The sequence below is a fragment of the Palaemon carinicauda genome, chromosome 4 (genome assembly GCF_036898095.1).
Source record: "Palaemon carinicauda isolate YSFRI2023 chromosome 4, ASM3689809v2, whole genome shotgun sequence".
Classification (NCBI taxonomy): Eukaryota; Metazoa; Arthropoda; class Malacostraca; order Decapoda; family Palaemonidae; genus Palaemon; species Palaemon carinicauda.
Window position 1 is genome coordinate 111,824,066 of NC_090728.1, and position 10,000 is coordinate 111,834,065.

Here is a 10,000-nt window from a genome sequence, read left to right on the forward strand (position 1 = left end):
ATGGATAAAAAAAAAACTAGAATATTGCAGCATCATGATCACTTCCTCTTACGCCTATTGACGCAAAGGGCCTCTGTCAGATTTCGCTGGTCGTCTTTATCTTGAGCATTTAATTCAATACTTCTACATTCATCATATCCTATTTCACGCTTCATGGTCTTCAACCTTGTAGGTCTAGGTTTTCCAAATCTTCTAGTGCCTTGTGTTGCCCAGTTAAACGTTTGGTCAACTACTCTCTCTTTGGGATTGCGAAGAGCATGCCTAAATCATCTCTATCTACCCCTCGCCATGATTTCATCCACATATGGCACTCGAGTAATCTCTTATATAGTTTCTTTCCTAATCTTGCCCTGCCATTCAACTCCCAATATTATTCTGAGAGCTTTATTCTCAAATCTACTAAATCCATTGGAGATTGTTATGTTGTCATACCATAACTTATGTCCATACAGTATAACAGGTCTCACTTAATTGATATATGACCTAATTTTTGCATGTAATTTCAAGGAGTTTTATTTCCAAATTTTACTTAACCTAATCATTGAGAGATTTCCTTTTTCAATCTTTCACTAAACTCTTAATTCCTTCCAATGATATTTCATTTTCCATTGCATATTCGGGTCTTATCATCTCTGCAAAAAGCTTCCTTGCCAGGCCCCCATATGAATCTGGACTGCATGAAGGCAAAGCTTTGCTAATTTCCATAATATCCTATATGTTGTCATCAATATCATTTGGTACATCACGAGATATCAAATCATTCCGATGATTGGCTAATGCTGATTTAGATGTCATAGTCATTGGGCCATCAATGCCTGCTAGAGACATTGGCAAGGTGCCAGAGGGGATTCGAAAACCCTTGTTAGTACGATGTCCTGTTTGCAGGCTAGATATACAAGTCGACCTAGCAGCAAGTCAGTTGTTGTTTTCTGGATAATTATTTTGACATCTTTTCCTTTAACCTTTTTGCAACTGGTGCACTTGCTAGATTCTTCACTCTATTTTCGTTATTTGTTCCTCAAATCTAACAGAGTCGTTGTTGCAACCCTCAATAAACTCTTGTTTTCTTACCTCACTATTCTGTATAAACTTCAAGAGATAATTTTTAACGTATTCAGGTTTATTTTTTCCTATTGATAGGACGTTAAAATTACCATCCTTCCATGAGGCATGAATAAAGGGGTTGATGGTTTCACCTATTTTTGGTGATATACTCGAGAGGTCCTGATTTATTTTATGCTCATGATGGATTATTTTTTATGCCTTTTTCAATAAAGCGTAAACAGTAACCCCACTTTTAGCTTTGGATAAGGTCCATCCTTTAGTTGCTGGGTGACTGTAAAATGAGCTTACGCCTGTAAGACAAGAGGCTTCCTGCGACAATGACCTTAGATGTCAGTATGCCAGAAAACATCAGTTAATCAATCAATCAATCTGCATTTACAGTACAATCTACAGACATATCAACAGGTTGCTTGGTAAAACCATTTGAAGATAATCGAACAGAAAGGCTTCTTTTAGGTAAAAGGCTTTTCACACTAGGAAGTGTTTCTTCAATATGTAGTAATTTGAAATAGCAGTATCATATTTTCAATAATTTGGCTTTCCACCGGCAAAAAAAGACATCAGTAATTTTTCAAGCATTTAGGTGAAAAGTTCCACACTTCATACAGCTCTGCTATCTAGTAAGTAGATATCAACAAGTGCTATATATTGTACCCAGTACTTGCCAGTAGATCCATGGATCCCTTCTAATGTTTCATAGTCCAGGAGCCAAGGGGTGTTTGTATCCATTTTATGTCCACAAAATTACCCACCCGATTTTGATAGTGGACCACCTTGGACACATTTTTAGCGAGGGTGTTTGTTCTGAAACCCGGCAGTAATGGAGATATTCACTAGTTTGTTAGAAATGCTCTGATGCAAAATCGCTCAAAAAGTTAGGGGTACGGGAAATTAAAATTAACACAACATTGCACACAATTAACCTATGGTTTTGTGTTGGTGCTTAAATTGAAGCTAGTTTAGTTATCTACAACATGAAAACAAGTTCAAGGTCATCAGATGAAAGTCAAGGTCACCAGAGGTCAAAGTGTGACGTAATTTTACTTATGCTTGAAATTAAGACTTTCTTTCATTTGAAGGCCAACAAAAAAACTCATGATGATATAACTGTTTATTTGAATGCACATCTGAATACCATACAATATTAGGTAATTTTAGAAAAAGAATTGAAGTCTCTAACACAAATAGTAGTCCTTTGAGGTTGAGTTGAAAATAGCGAAAATTGGCAAAATTTCTCAATTGCATCCCTTACCCACCTAGTTTTGATAGTGGACCTCATTGGACACAATTTTAGTTGGGGTGTTTGTTCTAAACCCGGTAGTAATGGAGATATTTACTAGTTTGTTAGAATTTGATTACTTTAATTTTGTAACAATTTTTAATTTTAAAATTTAATTTATCAAAAAAGCATTTTTAGCAAAAATATCTTAGCTAGTATCATTGAATTATAATACCAAGGCAAAAAAGTAAACCATACACTTTTCCTATATGTGACCGATTAAGGGTTAATGCTCTTTTTTTTCTTTTCAGGACTGACGAGTACATAGGGACATCATCAAGTATGGCGGATATCCCAAGAAAACGGAGACGGACAGCTTCACCGATACCTAGCCAATCCACTGATCCTGAGAGGTGCATCATATGCCAAAGAGATGAACCCAACCTTAATACATCAGGGACAGAGAATGGCAGATTAGCAGTAATCCAAGCTGCTGGCATTAGAGGGGACTGTGTGTTAGAGAGACTGAATCATGTTGATCAGGCGAAGTTTGTCTACCATGTTAATAATGATTGCTACAAACGGTACACACACAAAATGAATCTTGAGAGATTGCAGCTGGCAGCAACATCTGACGCAGGTGCACAGCAGAGTACCTCATCTGGTGGTCAGAAGAGGAGACGTTCCTCAACTGCAGCACGGGATCCAGCATCACGTGCAGAAAATGTAGACATCTTCTCCAAGCCGTGCTTCATATGTGGCCATGTAAAACACAGCAATGTATACAAGAAGTGGCGAATCTCGGAGGAAGGCCGTGCAAAGTCTTTCCTGAGAGCTGCACTGTCTCTTCAGGATGAAGTATACACGCGAACCAGTGACTTGCAAGATGCAGATGCTGTGTTTGGGGTAGATTTGTACTGTCACAATGAGTGCATCCGCAAATATATCTTGAAAGGAGAAAGGCAGTCCTCCAAGTCTGCGTTGCCGTCCATTGGTCAAAAGAAGCTGGATATATATGCAGATGTAATGAAGAACATTGAACCAGGTTTGAACTCTGGGAGGTGCTACAACTTGTCATATGTATCTGATAGTTGCAATAAAGTGGTACAGAGTGGTGATCAAGATGTCACTGCCTTCAGAAACAGGGATGTGAAACTGTATTTGCTAAATATGTGTAGTAATGATGTGTCATTCTTCACCCCTCAAAGTGCAAAGGCCCCTACAATCTTCTTCAAGAATAGTACTGTAGATAGTATGCCACAACACTTTGATAGGGAAATGACTTCAGATATACTAAAACAGTGTGGTTTATTGTTAAGGAATTGTTTCTTGAAAGAGGACTTTGAGCTCAATGACAAATTTTGTGACGCCAATGAAGTTGAGAAAGCGTACAGAGACATAGCAATTCCAGATGAAGTTGCCAAAGTGTTCTCAACACTGTTTGACTTTGATGTGAAGTGCAATTACAATGACCCTGACAACTCACAGCATAAAAACCTGGATGACTGTGACATTTCTGATGGAAAAATTAGAAAAATACTCTCTGTTTATCAGGTCATGTTTTACATAGTGAACAATGGTAGAAAGCGCACTCCTCTGCACATGCTGAACTAAGAAGCAATATACAATGCTTGCAGGTCAAAAACTCTCATCTCAAGTTTCAATCGGTTTGGACTTGCAACCAGTTATGATGAGGTTCTTCATATATCACTGAATCAAATCGGGGTCAGGTCCCTCTTCCCAGTCAGTTTGATCGAAGTAGATTTACTATTGGCGCATTTGACAACTTTGATCATGAGGAAAACACTTTGTCTGGAATTGGTGGAAGTCATGACACTGTGTCTATCCTAATGCAGGACAAACCAGCTGGTACATTAGGGAATAATAAACCAAATATGTCCCAAACTCAAGTAACACACAGAGAAAGACAATTCAAACAGGAACTAAGTTGTCAGGTTTTGAGAAACTACATAAAACCTGCCAAGAAACCCAGTCTTCCAACTGTGTATGAGGTTCCGGAAGATCTGTATGAAGCAGATGAATGCCGAAGAAATGTTACAATGATGAAGAATGCTGCATGGATACTATGCAGAATGAACATGTCAGATATGAAGGAAGGCATCAGAGAAACAAGCCAAGAACAGCAGATGCCCTCATGGAGTGCCTTTAATTCCCTTGTTACTCATGAAAATGTTCCTCAAAAGATAATAGGGTTTCTTCCTGTTCTTCCATATCCTGTCACAGAGTACGCTACTGTGTACACTGCCCTCAAGAACTTTCAAGATATCCTCAGTCAGTTAGATCAGCCTCATTTGCCCATAACTTGTGATGAGGGGGTATACCACAATGCCAGAGAGATCTTCATGCACAACCCAGATGAATTCAGCAACTTGGTTCTTTGTTTGGGATCGTTTCACCTAATCAAGGTTGTCATGGGAGCTATTGGCAAATATATTGATGGAAGTGGTGCTGAAACCATCTTGGCTGAGTCAAAAGCTTTTGGTAGAAATGTTGTTAGGTCAGTGCTTGATGGTACGCACTATACGAGATCACTAAAAGGATTGATGTTGCTCAGTGAGTGCCTTGAGAGGTTACAGTGGGCCGAATTCTTCAGAATCAATGGTGTTGAACCATACATGAACGAGCTTTCGTTGATACTGTTGATGAAGTCTTCTGTGTCAGAGAAAAAACAGGAAGAAAGCAGGGTACTCTTAGAGGCATTCATTTCAATTTCATCAAAATTGATTGATGACTTCAATGCCTTTAGGTCAGACAGATGTGAGGTATCCGAGACGTTTGCCTTTTGGGATCAGTTTGTGAAAATGGTATCCATCCTGAGAAACCTTGTCAGGGCCAACCGTGAGGGAAACTGGGATCTCCATCTCCAGAGTCTTCAAGCCACCCTCCCCCTGTTTGCTGGATGTGATAGGATAAACAACCTGCGATGGGCTTCAGTTTATCTGGAGGATATGAGGAAGTTACCACAAGATGCCTCAAACGTGTTTGAAAACTTCAAAGCTGGAAAGTTTGTTGTGAAGCGGACAGGAGGTCAATTCACTTCTGTTGGAGCAGACATGTGTCTTGAGCAAACAATCAATCGCTCTCAGAAGAGTTCTGGTGGTATCATAGGGAGTACAAAGAGGAAGCAGTTTGTTGCTCAATGGGAAATTATCCAGCACGAGATGTTGGCAGTGGTCAACCTGCAGTACAAGATCAGTGGTGTTGTCACACCCAGCAGAGAACTTCTGGTGAATCACGAGTTCAATCTCGAAGTTCTGAAGCCTTGGTTGATGAAATAATTAGGTATGTCAAAGAACATGACAATCCTGTGAGATCTTCTGCGCAGAAGAGTAAGGATGATGTACAGACCCTACACAATATCATATCACAGGAATTAATGCCACAGGAAATCCGTAATGATCTTCTGCAGTTCGATGCTACATGCAAGACACTCTATGAGACCTTTCGGACTGAGCGATTTGTGACAAGACAACGTTTAATCTCTGACACCATCCACCGCCGAAATCTGAAAACATTTAAAAGCAACACAGCAGCAAAGCACACTCGCCAAACAAAATCCAAAGAGAACCAGAAGCAGTTGGCGGAAACTCAGAAGATCTTTGACATTGCCAGAGTGCGAGGGTATGACTTACAAGACCTGCTCACTTATGACCTGATCGACACAAACTATCTCTTCGACTCAGAAGGGCTAATGGTCAAACCAAACAAAAGTGACCTCTGCCATGAATTGGAGAAGTTGCTTGATGCAAAGGACTACCTGCAGCCACCAGCATGGACACCTGCGAATACTGCTGCAATTGTGGATGTCATGGGTTACTTGCGTCGAATGCGAACGGTTAATATCAATACCTTTGGTGATCTCTGCACAAATTTTCTGGGTTATGTGCATGGCCTTTGCAACAATGCAAATCGTATCGACTTTGTGTTTGACACATATATTGAGGGCTCAGTTAAAGACAGTGAACGAGCAAGGAGATGTAAAAATAGTCCAATTGACCTGAATGATATGTCACCTGGAACACCATTACCAGTTACCATGGAATCATTCTGGGCTTCATCTATGAACAAAGCAAAGCTCCAAGGGTTAATTTGGGAGCACATTTTGGAGAACCCAATGCAAACAGCAGACATAGTGGTGAGTGCATTTGGACTTAGTGAAACCAAACCATGCAGAGGTGTTTTTAATGATATCAGCATCCAACTGCCTGAACTAAATCACAGAATTGAAGAGGCCGACGTGAGAATGATCCCACATGCCCTGCATGCTGTCAAGGGTGGAGCTTCAAGAATCATCTTATTGTCAAATGACACAGATGTCCTGGTACTTGGACTTCATTACTGGAATCTCTTGAGAGGTTATGGCCACAAGGAACTGTGGATAAGAGCAGGTGTGGGAAATGCAACCAGACACATACCACTGCATACCTTGGCAGAGAAGATGGACCCTGAGATCCGCAAAGTCATACTACCACTCCATCACCTTACTGGTTGTGATTCATCAAGCAAATTTGGAACTAAATCTTCTGGTTTGAAAGCAAAGCCTGCTCAATATCTCTGTGAATTTGGGAAGGATCCAACCAATATTGACTTTGCGGCAGTTGAAGAGTATCTTGTGAACGTCTTCAAATCTGGAACACCATGTAAATCAATGGACCAGCTGAGGCATCATCTCTACCATCACAGCAAGAAGACCATATTAGACCTTCCTCCAACTAGTCGCTCAGTTAAAGGACACATACTTCGAGCATTCTATGGGACATACTTGCAGTTACACTGCCTTGACAATGCAAAACTAAACCCGTGCGAGTTTGGCTTCTATCAGGATTACTGTGCTCTGCTGCCCGAGAGAATGCAGTTATTGCTTCCAAATGATTTTCCACTCCCATGCAAATGTTCTGCCTGTGCTACCCACCGCTGTCCTTGCAGACAAAATCAAATTACATGTTGCCCCTACTGCAGCTGCCAGTCAAACAACACAGGCTGTAGAAATCCGGTATCATAGAATCGTTTCACTAGTAAATAGGTTTCATGCATGCAACTGATATTCTTCTAAAATGTTGGTGTAAAGCTTGATGGAAAATGATTTTTGTACCCTTCTTATCATATCTGTTAAGTTAAATGATGTTCCTGTGCATTGCCGTATGTCTGTCTTTTGCATGTATGTAATTGGCAAAAGTTGCCGATTTTCGCTATTTTCAACTCAACCTCAAAGGACTACTATTTGTGTTAGAGACTTCAATTCTTTTTCTAAAATTACCTAATATGGTATGGTATTCAGATGTGCATTCAAATAAACAGTTATATCATCATGAGTTTTTTTGTTGGCCTTCAAATGAAAGAAAGTCTTAATTTCAAGCATAAGTAAAATTACGTCACACTTTGACCTCTGGTGACCTTAACTTTTATCTGATGACCTTGAACTTGTTTTTATGTTGTAGATAACTAAACTAGCTTCAGTTTAAGCACCAACACAAAACCATAGGTTAATTGTGTGCAATGTTGTGTTAATTTTAATTTCCCGTACCCCTAACTTTTTGAGCGATTTTGCATCAGAGCATTTCTAACAAACTAGTGAATATCTCCATTACTGCCAGGTTTCAGAACAAACACCCTCGCTAAAAATGTGTCCAAGGTGGTCCACTATCAAAATCAGGTGGGTAATTTTGTGGACATAAAATGGATGCAAACACCCCTTGGCTCCAGGACTATCATTGAAGAATGTGAATCAGACATAAGTTTCAAACCCTCTGACTTTACCTCTAGCTTTGTGTAGTCACTTTTTGGGGATTTTAAAAGTCTCCTATTGCAGAAATTATTTCTACATGCATATCTTGGTTTCCTTGTGAAGAAAAGAAAAATTACTGGTGCTTCATGTTATGTGCAGTTGCTAGAAAAACATGTAGACATTTGCCTCGATCATGTGTTGTCCCCACAGAAAGCCATTGCCTGATATTTTCGCTAACAGAGGAGTTAGCCCCACTTCCATGTAGATACTAATCTGACTTCCAGATAGCGGTACATGATGTGAAAAGCACCAAGCATAACAAATGCATGATCAAACTCAAGCTTAAAACAGTCTTGCAGTTGGAAAGCATATTTCTCTCCACCCTCGACTGCAACTTAAGACTTTTGGTGACAGTCTTTTTTTACTATATCATATCTTGTGGGAGGTAAGCCTATGTTCTGCATGTACCCCACCGTTTGAGCTGGTAAGGGGTGACGGGTAAAAAGATAATTCTATCCCGACCACTTGGGTATCATTGATAGATTTACATGATAATGTCCAAGCCATATCTTCCCATTTTCCAATTATGTATGATTTTAGTTCCTTCAATTTCACTTATGTTAAATTCAAAGCTAGAAACTTTTAACTTTTTACGCACTGGCTTCAGGTCAGGTTCAAATACTGCTAATGTACTTTTTCGTTAACCAGATGAATTTTTTCAAAGGAATATGTAGTGCATCCTTCTCATACGATAGTGATGTATAATTTTCTTGTTTCAGCGTTCATGGTGATTGTTCTAGGGGTCCTTGTGCTTTTTTCAAACTTTGGTAGATTTTGGTAGCATATCCCTTGTGTAGCATGGTGAGAAACTTCAGATATGGTGTCACTATTTTTATCATAATTGTCCGATGGTAGGCCTGTAGAAAACTTCTTTGCTTCAACTAAACTATTTCGCAAGAAACTCCCTTATCTATATATGTGATTGAATGGTCCGAGTTGGCTATAACCTTATGTATGTATTATACATAACGACTCTCTACGACTTTTTCATATTTGATCAAAATTTTTCGTTATTCGGAAATGATCAGACTGGCTAGACTATTAACCCCTAGCTAGTAAGCAATCGGTGACCAGCCTAAGGTCAACGCATTCTTATAGCTAACCAATCAACAATGGTCGTTGCCTCAGTTGCGTGACGATGAAGTATTCTTATTCTATGACGAATCGTTAAAACTGAAGGAATAAAATCTAACATATTTTCTCTTATTACATATATCTTATGCATTGACCTACAGATTTGTCTAACCAATAAGAATTGGCTTTTATCAAATAACGAATTCTATACGTTCTGATTATATGAAGTCGATCAGACAATCTATTAACAAAATAATTTTTCAGAAAGTGCAAGGGACTTCAACATAAACCCATCTGTATGGTTTAATAGTTAAAGCAATTTATTTCATAGGTCAATTTTACAAAACTTCTACTAGCTACTTTATATTGCTCATGTTCTCCCTCGTTGCGTTACCGCTGAAAGACTTCTTCCTTCTTATTGCAAAATGGAGGGAAGAAAGATTGTCGTGAACTAACTAAATTGCATTTTGTAAGAATACTTCATAAACAAAGCGGATTCACTTTTCATGGAAACGACAGAAATGAGAAATATAAGAGATGCATTCAGGAGATAATAGGATTTGAGAAAGGTTCCCCCGATAATAGAAGGCAAGTCGAAAAACATAATTGAAGAGTTTATATAATTCATAGTAAAAGAATTATGGTCATGCAATTTATGGTAGATTGAACTAATGTAATTTATTATTGAAAACATATATCTATGAAGCTCATGATACGAATGTTATTTATTCATAAAGGTAATACTGTTCGAGAGAAGAAAATCAATGCAGCAGGAAATCTAATCAGGAGATGATATGTTTTATGTTGTATTACCTGGAAATATCTCCCTTTGCAAC